Genomic DNA, 16,436 nt, shown 5'->3' with positions numbered 1-16,436 from the left:
ATAATGTATTATTTGTTTCAGAGGTACAGGTCTGTGATTCAACAGTCTTACACAATTCACAGCACTCACCATAGCACATACCCTCCCCAATGTCTATCACCCAGCCACCCCATGCCTCCCACCCCCCACCACTCCAGCAACCCTCAGTTTGTCTCCTGAGATTAAGAATTCCTTATATCAGGGCGCCTGGGTGGCTCAGTCATTAAGCGTCTGCCTTCGGCTCAGGTCATGATCCCAGGGTCCTGGGATCGAGCCCCACATCGGGCTCCCTGCTCCGCGGGGGGCCTGCTTCTCCCTCTCCCTCTGCCTGCCGCTCTGCCTACTTGTGCTCTGTCTCTCTCTGTCAAATAAATAAATAAAATCTTAAAAAAAAAAAAAAAAGAATTCCTCATATCAGTGAGATCATATATTTTTTAAGATTTTATTTATTTATTTGAGAGAGAGAGCAAGCTCATGACAGGGGGTGGGGAGGGACAGAAGGAGAGGGAGAGAATCCCGAGCAGACTCCATGCCCAATATGGAGCTCGACCTCAGGACCCATGAGATCATGACCCTAGCTGAAATCAAGAGTTGGATGCTTAACCGACTGAGCCACCCAGGCAACCCCTGAACATAAATCTTAAACCAATTTCAAATAGGTTGAGAGAGTCAAAAGAATAAAGGTGTTTCTTAATAATGTCTTTAATACTTCTCTTTAAAATTGAATGGTAGTGGCGCCTGGCTGGCTCAATTGGAGTGTGCGACTCTCAATCTTGGGGTCGTGAGTTCGAGCCCCAAGTGGGGTGTGAGATTACTTAAATAAATAAAACGTTAAAAAACTTTTAAAAAATAAAATTGAAGGCTAGAAGGTGGGCAATGAATAGCAGAGATGGTAGTAATTAAGATACTGATCCTGAAGAAAAGTTTAACACAATTTTGATGGCTTTCCCTGCACGTAATACTTTTTATTAATGTATGGATATAATAACTTTCTAAAAAAAACATGGACTTTAAAGCTAGAAATGTTCTTAGATATTATGAATACTATGCCCTCTTTTCACAGCTGAATAAATGGAGGGCCAAAGCTGTAAAATCATCTATTTCAGAGCTTGCTTTATGAAAATTGTCTAATGTATATCATAAATACTTTAATGTCTGATTCACTTTGTCCAACATCTAGCACGTTATAGAATACAAACTTACTAAATAAGTGCTTTTGAGGATGATGATACTTAGTTATCAACTGAAGGACAATCCTGACTTTTCTAGGGCTGCTCTAACAAGGTACCAAAAACTGGATGGCTTAATCAGAAATGTATTGTCTCACAGTTAAGAAGGCTAGAAGTCTGAAATCAAAGTATTGGGAGGGTTGGTTCTCTCTGAGGGCTGTGAAGGAAGGCCAAGGAAAGCTCTGTTCTAAGCATCTCTCCTTGCTTATAAATGGACATCTTCATGTTCACATGGCATTCTCCTTGTATGTGTGACAGTATCCAAATTTCCCCCTTTTATAAAGATACCAGTTATATTGGAATAAGGGCCTACTTTACTCAAGTATGACCTCATATTAATTTAACTAATTACATCTACAATGATCTTATTTCATTATAAGGTCACATTCTGAGATACTGGGGGTTAGAACTTCAACACATGAATGTTTATGGGAGGAGGCACAGTTCAACCCATGACACTAATTGCTTATTCCCATAACAAGATTAGAGACTGACTTTATCAGCCAAAAAGGCCATCAATTCCTGTGCTCCCACACACACACCCAGCAATATCTACATCTAATTCCTGAAACCTGCGAATATGTTAGGTTCCATGGCAAAAGTGAATTAAGGTTGTAGAAGAATTAAGGTTCCTAATCAGCTGACATTAAAATAAAGAGATTATTCTACATTATCTGAGTGGGCACAATGTAATCACAAGGATCCTTAAATGTGGAATAGGGAGGCAGAAGAGTGCCAGAGTGATGCAATAGGAGAAAGATTTGATTGGCCGTTGACAGCTTTAAAGATGGACAGGGCCACAAACCAAGGAATGTGGGTAACCTCTAGAAGCTAAAAAAGAGTAAGGAAATAAATTCTTTCCTAGAGGCTTTACGGAAAAAATGCCTGTTGACACCTTGGTTTTAACCCAATGATACCTATTTTCAGACTTCTAACCACCAGAACAGTAAGATAATACATATGCTTTATTTATTTTTTAAAGATTTATTTCTCTGAGAGAGAGAGCATGAGTGGGAGGGGCAGAGGAACAGAGAGAGAAAATCTCAGACTCCATGATGAGCATGGAGCCCAATGTGGGGCTCAATCCCAGGACCCTGAGATCACAACCTAAACTAAAACCAAGAGTTGGACGCTTAACCAACTGTGCCACCCGGCACCCCAATACATGTATTGCTTCAAGCCACTATGTTTGTGGTGATTTGATACAGTAAGAAACAGAAAACTAAGTACAGTTCCTCTTGAAGATATTACTGACAATGACCCCAATACATCCATACTCTTTTGTAACACTCTGTTGACAATTAGGAAAAATATCATTTCAATGGCAAGGCCATTACTATCACCAAAATTACTGGGATTCACTCAGACTCAACAATTTTACCCATCACATAGGTGTAGCTATTCTTTCAATGATTTAGACTCCAAAATGGAACAAATCTGATGTATATTAGACAGATAATACTTCGATTACATATTTCTTTACACATGTGAAAACTGTCAAAAAGAAATAAAGGGATCTTTCTGATTATCAGCTCTTAAAAGTCTAAGTTGTATAGGAAGTCATATTTCACTTTACATCAGTGCTTCTCAGAGTTTAATGTGCATATGAATCACCTGGAGACCTTATTAAAATACAGAATCTGATTCAGTAGGTCTTGGTTGAGGCCAGAGATTCTGTAATTTCTAAGAAGTTCCCAGGTGATACTCATGCTGGTACTCCATGGAACACGTTTTGAGGAGCAAGAATTAGATACAGATTCATTAAACCTGACCAGAAAAGTAAATTGGCTACACATCACAATCAATACTGAGTTTAAAAAAAAAAAAGTCTCTTTACATTAAGCACTAGCAGTTGGGAAAAGAAAAAACTCAAACTGACCTTCAGCATGTTTTAAGCATTCATTGGTAACAAAAGTGAGCCTAGAGCTTCTAAATAAAATGACTGATTATTTTAATAATTTACATACATATTCCAAAATAACTTCATGTTGTATCAGGATAGTGGGGATAGGGGTGCCTGGGTGGCTCAGTCGGTTAGGCATCTGCTTTCGGCTCAGGTCATGATCACAGGGTCCTGGAATCGAGCCCCGTGTCGGGCTCCCTGCTCGGTGGGGAGTCTGCCTCTCCCTCTCCATCTCCTTCTCCCCCTTCTCATGCTCTCTCTCACGTTCTTGCTCTCTCTCTCAAATAAGTAAATAAATAAAATTTTTTAAAAAGGGGATAGTGGGTATAAGTCAAGGCTGAGCATTGTATACCTAATGTAATAATGCCCCCTAATGTAGAACATATTTTTCTTCCATATTTCATAATGCCTCGGGTCTCTATTAAAGAGATTTCAACACAACTGACAGGTCTATGAAAGGGTAAAGTTATTTGGAGGATGGGTCTCAGATAATTACTTTCCTAAACGGCATAGCTACTTCATCCATAAAACACACAATACATAGACCAAGCCAACCAAGTAAAACAGTATGTGTATATAAAGAAATATATTAAAACAATATATTAGTGTAGTAAAACAAAACCCAAAGAAGAAATGCCATTGCTTGGTACGACTACAGGAAAGAATAGTTTATGGGTCTATCTGCCTTCTGCCTCTGAAGCCATTGGAGGTTAACACAACGATCCCTTTCTCCTAAATCTTGGCCTTTCTATTAAAAATTTTTATCTCCACTGATAGCAAAAGGTAAATGTCAAAGGCAGTAAAGACTCAGAAAGAGAGAGAAGTTAGAGGGAAATTACATGACACACATGCACACACATACATACAATTTTTAAAAACAATAAATAGGGACACCTGGGTGGCTCAGTCAATTAAGCGTCTGCCTTCAGCTCAGGTCATGATCCCAGAGTCCTGGGATCGAGCCCCACATCGGGCTCCTTGCTCAGCAGGGAGCCTGCTTCTCCCTCTGCCTGCTCTGCCTGCTCCTCCCCCTACTTCTGCTTTCTCTCTCTGACAAATAAATAAATAAAATCTTTAAAAAAAAAATTAAAAAATAAAAACAATAAATAAAGATGGGCTTCACTCCAGTTCTACAGTCTATAACCTAATAAAGAGTGCAGCATCTAGAATGACACCTGCTTTAAAGCCCTGGCTCTGCCATTTACTACTTGCATGACCTTGGGCAAGCATCATGCACAGACTCTTGTCTACATGAGAAAAGTGCTTACCTGGGGCATGTTTGCATTTAAGAATCTTAAAATAAATTGCCACCAACTCCAGGGAAAGTGAGGCTAAGAAAATGTTTTCCTAAATTTTTGCCACTCTGACACTTTTTGAGTATAGCTGACACAAAGTGTTACATTAGTTTCAGGTGTACAACTTAGTGATATGACAAGTTTATGCATTATGCTATGTTCACCACAAGTATAGCTACCAACTGTCCCATTATGTTGCTGTTACAATATCATTAATTGCAGTCCTTAGGCTCTGCATTTTATTCCTGTGACTTACTCATTCCAAAACTGGAGGCCCATATAGCTCTCTCCCCTTTACCCATTTTGTTCAAACTCCCATCTCCCTCCATTTTAAAGATTCTAAGGATCAACCCAATTAGAACATAACTCTAGTTGTAAAACAATAGGAGACCAAGAAGGTAGGACAGCTGCTGTTGTAGATTTCTTTATAGATGACAAATGTAAAGTATAGCATTTAATTGACACAATATAATCTCATTTATTCAGTTATCATGTACCTAGATCTACAGTTAATCCAGGAAATTCTGCTACTAGTTGGTATATGGATGACTCCATTTGCACATACAGGTTTCAGTTTATTGTCTTGAAATTTTACACAGACTAGAAAGGTCTCAGGATGTTAGTGACAACTTCTGAATATACTAACATCTCCAGCTCCCTTCTTATGCAGAATATATCTCTCTAGAATTTTCACTGCTTACTTTCAAACCAGTATGCCTAGATATAATATACTCTATACAAGTATATTAAGACACCACCAATTTCATGTAGCTGAGTCCACTGTAAAAATGAAAAATCAACAATTCAAGTATTTTTACTCTGGGGTTACAATACACAAAAATATATAATTCCTTCTGGAAGTACAATATGATTTTAAAAGCAAAACTAATTAAATATCTTTAAAAATACACTTTATATAAAATTTAATGCCATCTTTTTCAACCAAGACTGAAAGACTGTGTTTTAGTAAAATACCTAAAATGAAATGTAGGTATACACCACTTGGTCAGGCTTAGAAATCAGTGATTTTGTAGAAGCAGTATGCTATTCATGGAAAACATTATGATATAAAACACATACATACACACACAAACATGCACATGCGCATGCACGCACACACACACATTGGGCTGGGACTCCACAGATTTAGATTCTTGTTAAAGCTCTGCCTAAGGGGTGCCTGTGTGGCTCAGTGGGTTAGGCGTCTGCCTTCAGCTCAAGTCATGATCGTAGGGTCCTGGGATCGAGCCCCGTGTTGGGCTCCCTGCTCATCAGGGAGCCTGCTTCTCCCTCTTCTCCCCGCTCATTCTCTCTCTTGCTATCTGTCACTCTCTCTCTCAAATAAATAAATAAAATCTTTGAAAAAATGGCTCTGCCTAAGATTCACTGCATATTACCCTGGTCAAGTATAGTTTGGTGATTAAGAGTCAAAACAGACTTATGTTTGAATCCTGACTGTGACATTTTGTCGTTGTGTGGCCCCAGGGAAGTCAACTACTTTAAGCTACAGTTTTCTCATTTGTAAAATGAGAAATAATACTAGAAACCATCTCATAGGGATGTGGTTAGATTTAAATGTGAAAACATATATAAAGTTGTTAGCATAATGCCTGGTATTAAGTGCTTAATAAATATTAGCATTTATTAATTCTGCTAAGCTACTTCACTTCTTTAGACTCCAGCTTCCTCATATGTAAAACGGAAGGACTGGCTTGTCATTACAAAATCCCTTCCAGATCAAACTAAAACTTAAATGAGAAAGTCCAATGCCATCTTCTCATTCAGACAGGAATTGTAAAATAAACCTTAAATCATGAATACCACATGCTTATTTTTTTATATTTTATTTTAAGCTTTCTAAAATGGGCAGCATATCCCTAATCATTACATTCTATCTAGAGTATCCGACCTTTGAACAGTTTAGTCTATTGGTCTACATGTAAATGTCTAGTAAGTCTTATTAATTACTATGAAATGGCTACAAGCTAAAACACTTTGAGGGAATTTGCATAATGTAGGTAATAAGAGAAAAAGTCAAGGATAAAAGATTTTCCCTTATAACATTCGTAGTTCACTCATAATGATTTATGACAATGATTTTTAAATTTAAAGGTTATAATACCCTTCTAGAATGTTTTTTATCCATGTTCTTAAACCACAAACTTTGATGTGATATTGGTTGGGTTGGTGCCTCAAAGTGAGGCAGCAGCCAAAGTGAAATCTGTAGAAAGCTTCTATATTAAACTGTAATCACACTTTCCATTAAATAAAACTGAGCTCCATGAAACAATGCAGTCTGAAGCCCTAGGGGTAGGAAAGTGACAACTGATATGTTATACAATAGCAATTATGGCAGCCATCACAATGATTAGCTCTGATTCAATAGACACACAAATGAAAACTATCAGTGATAATCAACGTAAAGCAGTAACTGCAAGATATATTGCAATAAAAAGAGTAAACAACTAGTAGGTTTTAACAAAACATACGTGATGTAATGTCATCAAAGAGAAATACAGAAAATGGAAAATGTCTTAGTATTTTTAAAACTGAGAAAATTACAGGGGCGCCTGGGTGGCTCAGTTGGTTAAGCGACTGCCTTCGGCTCAGGTCATGATCCTGGAGTCCCGGGATCGAGTCCCGGGATCGAATCCCGCATTGGGCTCCCTGTTTGGCGGGGAGTCTGCTTCTCCCTCTGACCCTCCCCCCTCTCATGTGCTCTCTCTCATTCTCTCTCTCTCAAATAAATAAATAAAATCTTTAGGAAAAAAAAACTGAGAAAATTACAGACAGAACCGCTTCTGGGATAATGTCCCTTTGGTCTCTTTTATGAAGACAATATATATTTGGAGGCCACTCACTATATAGATATGTCCATATTGCCTTTTCTCTGACTCATATTCAAGTTTATTTAGTCACTGGAGGGTCATTTGCCTGACCAATGATGAATAAATTTTCACATATATACAGTTCTCTCTATAACAATCTTACTCTGTTACCCAAGAAATTCGGATGCAAAGACCACATATCGTTATAGATACTTCAAATAATCATCCAGGTGCTGTAGGCAGAAGATAAAGAATTAGATGGCATGGTCCCAACACTTAAGAGCGGGTTTAAAATCCAGTTGAGAAATTTAGTCTAACACATAAACACACGCAAATAAGAAGACAATATAAAACAGGCTATAAGAAAGTGATAAGTACAAGAACTGATGTAGGAGTTCTAGAAAAAATGAGCTTAATAATGGTTGGGTTACACTTGGAAGGCACTCAATGGAGGGGTGTAACTTGAGTCTCCAAATTGGGTAAGATCTGAATAGGCAGAAGAGAGGGCATCCTGTGTGAAGGGTGTGGTTGTGGTGCAAGGAGCAAAGCTCTGGAAGTAGATTGTTCAGGGGACATTAAGGATAATTGCGCACTGAAAAATCAAGTAAAATAAGGGTCCCATGGTACAATGAAGCCAGATTATGAAGTTTTTGCAATCTGACTAGAATTGGGCTTGGAAGAATAAAAAATAAATTCCAAGAATATTTTGGTGAAGAAAATGACTTGCTAAAAGGAGTGTTCACTGACCATTAGTCTGGCAGGATGAATTAAGGAGTTGGGGCACAAGTGAAAGCTGACTGGGAGGTTCCTGGAGTGACTGGATGGTGGTGATGGGAGCTTAGACTCTAGAATAAAGGAAGAATTATAAGAGTGGGCTTTCAAAGGAAAATTCACCAGGACTTGATAACCACTTAACTATAAGAAATGGAGGGGAAAAAATCAGATTTCTCTGTGAAATAGTCAGGAGTTTATAACAATTTTTCCACCAAAGACAAACAGGCAAGTTGTTCCTCACAATTGCTGAGTAATATAGCCCCTCCCAAAGAAGAGTTAGAAAGGGTCTCCCAAACAGGATTTGACTTTGCTGGTTTTAGCAGAGACACAGAGGAAGAAAGGAAGAAAGAAAGACTTAGCACCATACCAGAAAGGGAGACCAAGTCTTTGTAAGAAACCGTTCCAAAAAAAAAAAAAAGACAAGAAAGTTAAATTTCTTACTCTGAGTCTCCACAGTGGGTCTCACTCTGAGTCTCTCCAAAGAGTTTAAGTTTCAAAATCACTGAGTGGCACCTCAAATCAGAGTTCATTGAAGATTAAAAGTTGGATTCGCTTGAATAATTAGGTTTTTTTTTTAATGGTTTCTCATCTCAGGAATTTCTATTCCACAAATTCCTCTCCAAGTTCTTTCAGTTATTACAAATCTGACATCTGTAGATTAAGAACTTGCTTTCTTAAATTCATCAGGCCAGTTGGGGGTCTGGGTATGACCAGTAAGCCAGATTCAAAATCAGCGGCAGATCCCTCTCCATCAACAGGCGCTTGAAATAGCACACAGCCAACTCCCCAGCCCTTTCCATAGTCGGCCCAGACAGAGCTCAGCCCCACCTCCTCCAGCGAAACGGAAAAGGCGCCTGCGCACACTCCACGTCTATTCTTCTCGCCACGAACTCCCCCCTCCCCCCCAAGCTCCTAATGCGCAAGCGCGGCACTCAGTGCGTTTGAGTAGGGCTGTGAAAAATCTGCTGTCCAGTGAAATCTAGAAGTGGTAGAATTCACCTCCCCGCCCCCCCCCCCCGCCTCCTTTCTTCGGAGGCAGAGGTGCCACTTCCTCCTACCCCGAAGCCAGAAGTGCATCCCAAACGTCGCCCTCTCTCGGAGCAAGGTCCTTTGCTCTCTGGCAATGCCCACTGTATCCCTATCCTCAGCTGTTTTTTAACCTCATGCAGCCGCCAGCCTTGGCTCGGATAGTAGAGGGAGTTGGCTCCCCCAAAGCCGCAGCGGGTTGTTGGCAGCCTCTTTAGGCCTCTGAACCTATAAGCCCCCCACTGGGCAGAACATTAGCTCCGTGTCTTGCTCATCCTTCTTCGCCCTTCACACCCACCCAGGCTGGGTCCTTACCTCGGGGCGTGGTGCGGTCACAGGAAGGATCGGAGGATCCCGAATCAGGCCAGTGCTGGAGCAGGCAGATTCAGCAAGATTTTTCCTGGGTCTCACTGTCTCCTCAGACAATGAAATCAGCGTGTCCGATCATCAATTCTCATCATGATTGTGACGTCACAAAAGACAGCGACCAATGGGAGCCCGAGATCAGCTCCGGACAGTCCCTGGCCTCAGCCCAGAACCCAAGAGTAGGGAGGGGGGAGGAAAGATAGCTGCCTGCAGTGGGGCTGCCTCTTCCCTGCACATATCAGCCGTGTCCAAGGCCAGGCCTCTCTGTACCTCTCCCTTCCTGAATAGTTCTGGACACCCAGCATCCCTGCGACTATAGTAGTTATATGGCACCATTTGAGCAGGTGCTGCCTGGTGTACCAACTTGAGATTCGCTTTCAGCAGAATTGTTGCATGCCAAAATCAAAAGATCACATACAGAAATATAGTCTTTTGTGGTCAGTGTTCAATTGACATGTATATACTCAGTGTTACTAAAATCAAGAAGGACTCCATCAAGCCTTTGGCATTTATTGATAAGAGCAAGTGTACAGTTTTATGTGACCAGTTGACTCTGCGACTAAAACAAGAAATTAAAATTATGAGTTCTGTTCACCTAACCTCAATCCCTGTTCTGCCAGAAGTTACTCGAGTGATCACCATTACACCATTACAGAAAAAAAAAAAAAAAAAAAACTCAAGTCATATGTTACATCAGTTAACACTCACTTGATACACTCCCCAAATTTGCTGGGTGTCATGAGAGATGTACAATTTATTGGTCCTATGCTATTATAGAACTTACCACTCAGAAGACAAGATTAGCACACATTAAACATTCACAACAATAAAATTAAGTACAGTATTAGGTGCTCAATCATCTACTACAGACAAGAGATACATCGTTTAATGACTGGAAATACCAGTGAGGTGATAACAGGGAAGCATTTTATTTTGCAATTGAAACTTGAGATGGTTCTTGAACGGTGGATAAGAGAGGACTGAAAGCACTGTCATAAAGGGGAAGAATAGGCAAAAGTAGGAAAGCATAGATATATATGATATGAGGAAATCCATGATAAATTCAGCCTAGCAAATAGAGGGCATATATGAGGACTAGTGAGGAAATAGGATAGGCTGATAATAAAAGTCTTTGAAAGTAGGCAGAGAACTTTGATTTTATTAAAAGCCACTGAAGACCCTAGGGCAGGGTACCTCAAGCCTCCACAGTCATCTACAAAGCAGCTTGAGTGATTTTTTTTTTTTTTCTTTTAAAGGAAAGTCAAATCATGCCCAGCTCCGGGTTCTCCAATGGCTTACATTCACATATACTATAAAATGCAAATTTCTTACCATAGTCTCAAGGTCCTAAATGATCTGGCCTTTGCCATGTTTATGTTCTCACCTCCTGCCACTCTGCAATTAACTCACTTTCAAATCACATGGGTCTTCTCTCCATTTCTTAAACAAATCTTCTGACCACATCAGGACCCTTACACAGTTGTTCAGTTTGATCTTTGTATGGCCTTACTTCTTCATTTGATTCACATCTCTGCTCAAATGTAACTTCTTTAAAAGTAACCTCTTTAAAATTTTAAAGAAGTTACACTGTAACCCTATTTCAAATTGTGATCTTCTCAACACTTCATCTACCTCCCTATATTCCCTTTCCTGTTTTATTTTTCATAGCACTTATTACTATCTAACATACTTTATATTTTTAGTTATTGCAAATATAAGCTCCATAAGGGCAGGACTTTTGTCTGTCTTATTTATTTTTATATCCCTAGCATCTAGAACAATCCTGGATATAAGGTAGACAAATCAGTATTTGTTGAATGAATGACTGAAAGCAAATTTTTCAAGTGATTAGTTAGTCATCAATTTGCAGTTTGAATCAGATTGGGGATAGGCTGGAGAAAGAAAGATCAGTTAGACAGTTACCATGGCAATATAGATTCTAGATAACTTGGGCCTAGATCAGGGTATTAAGAGCAGTAATAAAGAGAAATTATTAAATTTCAAAGAAGGAATGATTAAGATGAAAATAGAGGATTCAGAGATGGCCTATCTATGATAGAATAACACATTCATTAAGTACTTACTGCATAGCTTTTCTAAATTATTTTTTTAAGGAAGCTCCACATCCAGCATGGAGCCCAATGCAGGGTCTGAACTCACGACCCTGAGATCAAGATCTGAGCTGAAATCAAGAGTTGGAGGCTTAACCGACAGAGCCAACCAGGCATCCTAGTATCTACTGCATATCCTGAACTGAGGTGATTTGAGAGAAAAAGAAAGGCAGGATCCCGACCCTTAAATAATTTATAGTCTGACTGACAAGAGAAGACAAATATGAAACTAGAGTACAAAAAGAGGTTATTAAATTCATCCAGTTGCTCATTCTTTTTTTCCCTTCACACTCTATATCCAAGCCATCCATGAATCCTATAGGTTGTACCTTCAAAATACATCCAAAATCTGAGCACTCCTTACTTCTTCCATTACCACTACAATAGTCAAAGTCACTATCATTTTTAGCTTGAGCCACTGCAAAATCATCTTACATGGTTTGCCATTGTCTACTACTACCTTCTTTAATACTTTTTCTTAACAGCTGTCAAAATATTCTTTATAAAGTTGAATAGGATCATATTACTCCCCAGCTTAAAGCCCTCCAAATGCTTCCCAACACACTAACAATAAAATCCAAAATCCTTGTTATGGTTTATTTCCTACCACTTCTTTCTGCCCTGGTTCACTATGCTACACTGGCCTTTTGTCTCCCTCTCTCTTTTTGGAAATCCTGTTCCTTCTTTGAAGACTTTGCACTTGCTATGCCTTCTTAGAAAACTCTTCTCCCAGATCTTTCTATAGCTAACACTTCACTTAGGTGGCCAGCTAAAGTTTACCTCCTCAGATATGTCTTTATGGACCAATGTATTTAAAATAACATCCCCAAATCACACTACATCCTCTATCCTCTTGCTGTGCATTATTCTTCTCAAATCACTATGGGAAATCACATAATTTGCTTATTTATTTTGCCTTTCCCTAGGTTAGGATTTCATCTCTCTTATTAACCGTTATATCCCCAGTACCAAGAACTATACCTGGCATGAAACTTTGTTGAATGAATGGATGTAGAAAAGCATAGATTGTGTGGTGTAAGCTAGAGTAATTGGTATTCAGAAGCCAGAGATGTTGCTAGTACCATATCATAGGTATCCATCCCTGTTCTGCACACAATGTATCAATTAAAGCCATGTTTATTGAATTTGTGGGTGAAAACAATCTGAGAGGAATAATAATTAAAGCATGGATATTAACCAAGATTTCAAAAATCTCAAAAGACTCAAAATTCAAAGTCAGCACGATCCAATTTGAGAGGGCTGAACAGTTAAGTCTTACTTTTAGGTTTACAAAAATCAACTGCACAAGTTAAGGATGGGCAATAAGCACTTAAGGTGGGAAAATTTTATTTATAAAATTTATAACTTCAATATGAGCTAGTATACCATAGCTGTTAAGAAAGATAATTGAGGGGTACCTGGGTGGCTCAGTCGTTAAGCGTCTGCCTTCGGCTCAGGTCATGATCCCAGGGTCCTGGGATCGAGCCCCGCATCAGGCTCCCTGCTCCGCGGGAAGCCTGCTTCTCCCTCTCCCACTCCCCTTGCTTGTGTTTCCTCTCTCGCTGTGTCTCTCTCTGTCAAATAAATAAATAAAATCTTAAAAAAAAGAAAGAAAATGTTAGCATCTAAAGCAAGAAAGTTAAGAGTCCTACAATCCCAGACCCCGATCAGACAAAATCTGCTTTGTTCAGTTGATAGTCTCTTATTAAAAAAAAAAAAAATCATAAATGAACACTACACCAAAAACTAATGATGTACTATATGTTGGCTAACTGAACATAATAAAAAAATCATAAATGGGGGCATCTGGGTGACTCAGTCAGTTAAGCGTCTGACTCTTGATTTCAGCTCAGGTCATGACTTGGGGTCCTGAGATTGGGCTCTGAGTGGGGCTCCACAGTCAGTATGAGTCTGCTTGGGATTCTCTCCCTCTGCCCCTCCCCACCGCTTGTACTCTAAATAAATAAATAACTGAATAACTAACTAACTAAATAAATAAAACCTTTAAAAATTTCATAAATGGCTGTGTCTAGTGAAGAGAAACCAGGAATGATGAAGCATCTTAAAAATATATTATATGAGGGGTGCCTGGGTGGCTCAGTCGTTAAGCGTCTGCCTTCGGCTCAGGTCATGATCCCAGTGTCCTGGGATCGAGCCCCGCATCGGGCTCCCTGCTCAGCAGGAAGCCTGCTTCTCCCTCTCCCCTCCCCCTGCTTGTGTTTCCTCTCTCACTCTGTCTCTCTCTGTCAAATAAATAAATAAAATCTTTAAAAAAAAAAAAAAAAAAATATATATATATATATATATATATATATATTATATGAGGCAAGGCTCCAAGAAGTGAGGATGGTTAGTTTAAATCAGGGAAGATCTGGAGAAAATATAACTACCTTCAAATATTTGAAAGACTACCAGGACAAAGAAAGACAGACTTACTGTGTGGTTCTCAAAAAGGCAAAACCAAAGCTAAAAACGAGAACTGACAGGGAGATAAGTTTCAACTTAACATTCAAACGTTCAAAAATGACAGGGGCTGCTTTGTAAAGTCAAAAGGCCTCAAATCATTAGGAACCTTCAAGCATAATGACTGTCAATCGGGAACAAAGTCTTAACCATGTTGAGTGACTGCTAAAATCCATTCCAACATGGACTTTACTAATCTTTGGATTGTTTCAGATAGGAATTAGTCCAGAATATGCTTTGAAAGTAGAAGAGGGTTTGGTCTTTTAGAATTTGTTTTGGTGGAGCTGAATGGCAGGGACGTTCTAGGTTGGGGCGCCAGTAGTAAAAGACAAAGAATTCACTGCTCTCAGGTTCTTCAGTAGGTAGAATCCAAATTAAAAAACATTTTTGCAGTACATTTTAGGTCAGTGTCAGGCTGCATACACCAAAGAAAGTGCTTTCAACTTTTATTTTTCCTATTTAAACTTTCCCCATTAATAAGTGATTCATTTCCAGTTCATCTTAACCAAGACACCACTTATTAAAATATGTGAAGCCTGCCTATATAAGCCCAAAACATAGCTATTAACAATATGGCTTGCTAGGATTAAAAAAGGTTTTTAAAAACTAACTTCTAAGCTACTGAACATTAGGTTGATTTCCCTGGTAGAGCTGATCTTCACTAACTAGAGGCGCAATGTTTTGTTTGTTGATTATTGAGTCTCTTCTCTTTCACTTTTTTGCTGTCTAACTTTTAGACATTTTGCAGCTTACTGATATCTCCAATCAAATTTGTACACCAAAAATTAATGAGAAAATTAATATTAGGTGTTATCCTTTTAAACGCTCTTGATACAAAGTAAAACAATTTTAAAATGAAAATGCAATTTTAAATTTATACATTTTCAATAGATTTCAATTATCCATGACAGTCTTGTTCTTAGTATTCTGGTTATTTAAAAAGATGCCAGTTGAAGAAATTTTCCTCAGTTTACTGTGGGCCAGGCCAGAGTAAAAGCAAGAAGAAAAATATACTATGGCACAAACCTTTGGTGGAAACCTCCTCAGAATCATTAGCATATCCTCCTCTGCTCTAATGATACTTTTTTTTAAGTTTTTATTTAAATTCCAGTTGGTTAACATACACTGTAATGTTAGTTTTCAGGTGTAAAACTTAGTGATTCAGCACTTACATGCAATACCCTGTGCTCATCACAAGTGCACTCCTTAATCCCTACCACCTTTTTAACCCATTCTCCAACCACCTCCCTTCTGGTAACCATCCGTTTGTTCTCTACAGTTAAGATTCTGCTTCTTGGTTTCCCTCTCTCTTTTTCTCCCCCTATGATCATTTCCTTTATTTTTTAAATTCCACATATGAGTGAAATCATATGGTATTTGTCTTTCTCCGATTGACTTAGTTTGCTTAGCAGAGTACTCTCTAACTCTATCCACGTCATCCTAAATGGCAAGATTTCATTCTTTTTATGGCTGAGTAATATTCCACTGTGTATATATACCACACCTTCTTTTTTTTTTTTTTAATTTTTTTATTGTTATGTTAATCCCCATACCACACCTTCTTTATCCATTCATTGATGAATAGATATTTGGGGTCTTTCCATAATTTGGCTATTGTTGATAATGCTGCTATAAACATCAGGGTGCATGTATTCCTTTGAATTATATTTTTGTATTCTTTGGATAAATACCTAGTAATAATTCTGTAAATAACCTCTGCAGAATACCATATTTCTACCTTGTATTTTAGTTATTAAGGGACTTCATTTTATAGAAAATATATTTAATGAAACTTGTTCATCTAGTAAATTTCAAAAATGAAACTGATTTTAAAGTTGCTCTGTGGTCTTTGAGATGCAAGGCATTACTAATATTCCTGTTTGTTTCTACTTAAACAAGCATGTTTTCCCTGGACCAATAGCATCATCATCTGGAAATCTGTTAGAAATGCAAATCTGAGGGCCCCACTCACAGATTCAGAAACTCTGAGAGCAAAATTCAGGAACCACTGTGTTAGCAAGCCCTCCAGAGAATTCTTGTGTATGATAAAGATTGAGATCCAATATATTAAGTTGTAAGTATAAGAGGGAATGTTAGAGGCAATTTCATTCCACAAACTTTTATTTAGCTCCTATTATGTGCAGCCCCATATAATTTACTAAAACATGACTTTTACCCTCAAAATATTTACAATCTAATACAAGAGTCAAAGACTTAGAGGGAAAATGCAAAATAGTGAGATAGAGATGGAGTGGGGCAGGGATTGTGAGTGGATCCAGGAAAACTAAAGCTATGAGTATAAGTGATTGTTTTTTGTGTAATGGAGTTCTATTTCTCACATGTCAAAAGCTATATTCCTCATATGGCTCCAGATGTTTTTCCCTTTAGTCATGCTGTTGATGCCAGGATAAAGCCAGAGACCAGAGCCTCAGTTATTCTAACTTGGCAGTTGTGCAATGACA

The 16,436-nt window shown here is 38.6% G+C and overlaps 1 protein-coding gene across 1 annotated transcript in view; it reads right to left on the bottom strand.

Moving 5' to 3' along the window:
• The window catches only part of HDX (highly divergent homeobox), a 246,974-nt gene extending 237,479 nt beyond the window's left edge, over nucleotides 1-9,495 (bottom strand). Inside the window, exon 1 of the mRNA XM_078064085.1 lies at nucleotides 9,350-9,495. The gene's annotated coding sequence lies outside the window, so the exon portion shown is untranslated. The remainder of the gene's footprint in view (nucleotides 1-9,349) is intronic.
• Nucleotides 9,496-16,436: the final 6,941 nt, after the last annotated feature.

Source organism: Halichoerus grypus, chromosome X, assembly GCF_964656455.1.
Source record: "Halichoerus grypus chromosome X, mHalGry1.hap1.1, whole genome shotgun sequence".
Taxonomy (NCBI): Eukaryota; Metazoa; Chordata; class Mammalia; order Carnivora; family Phocidae; genus Halichoerus; species Halichoerus grypus.
Note: the sequence above shows the minus strand (reverse complement) of the source record. Positions and strands in the feature narration are given on the sequence as shown.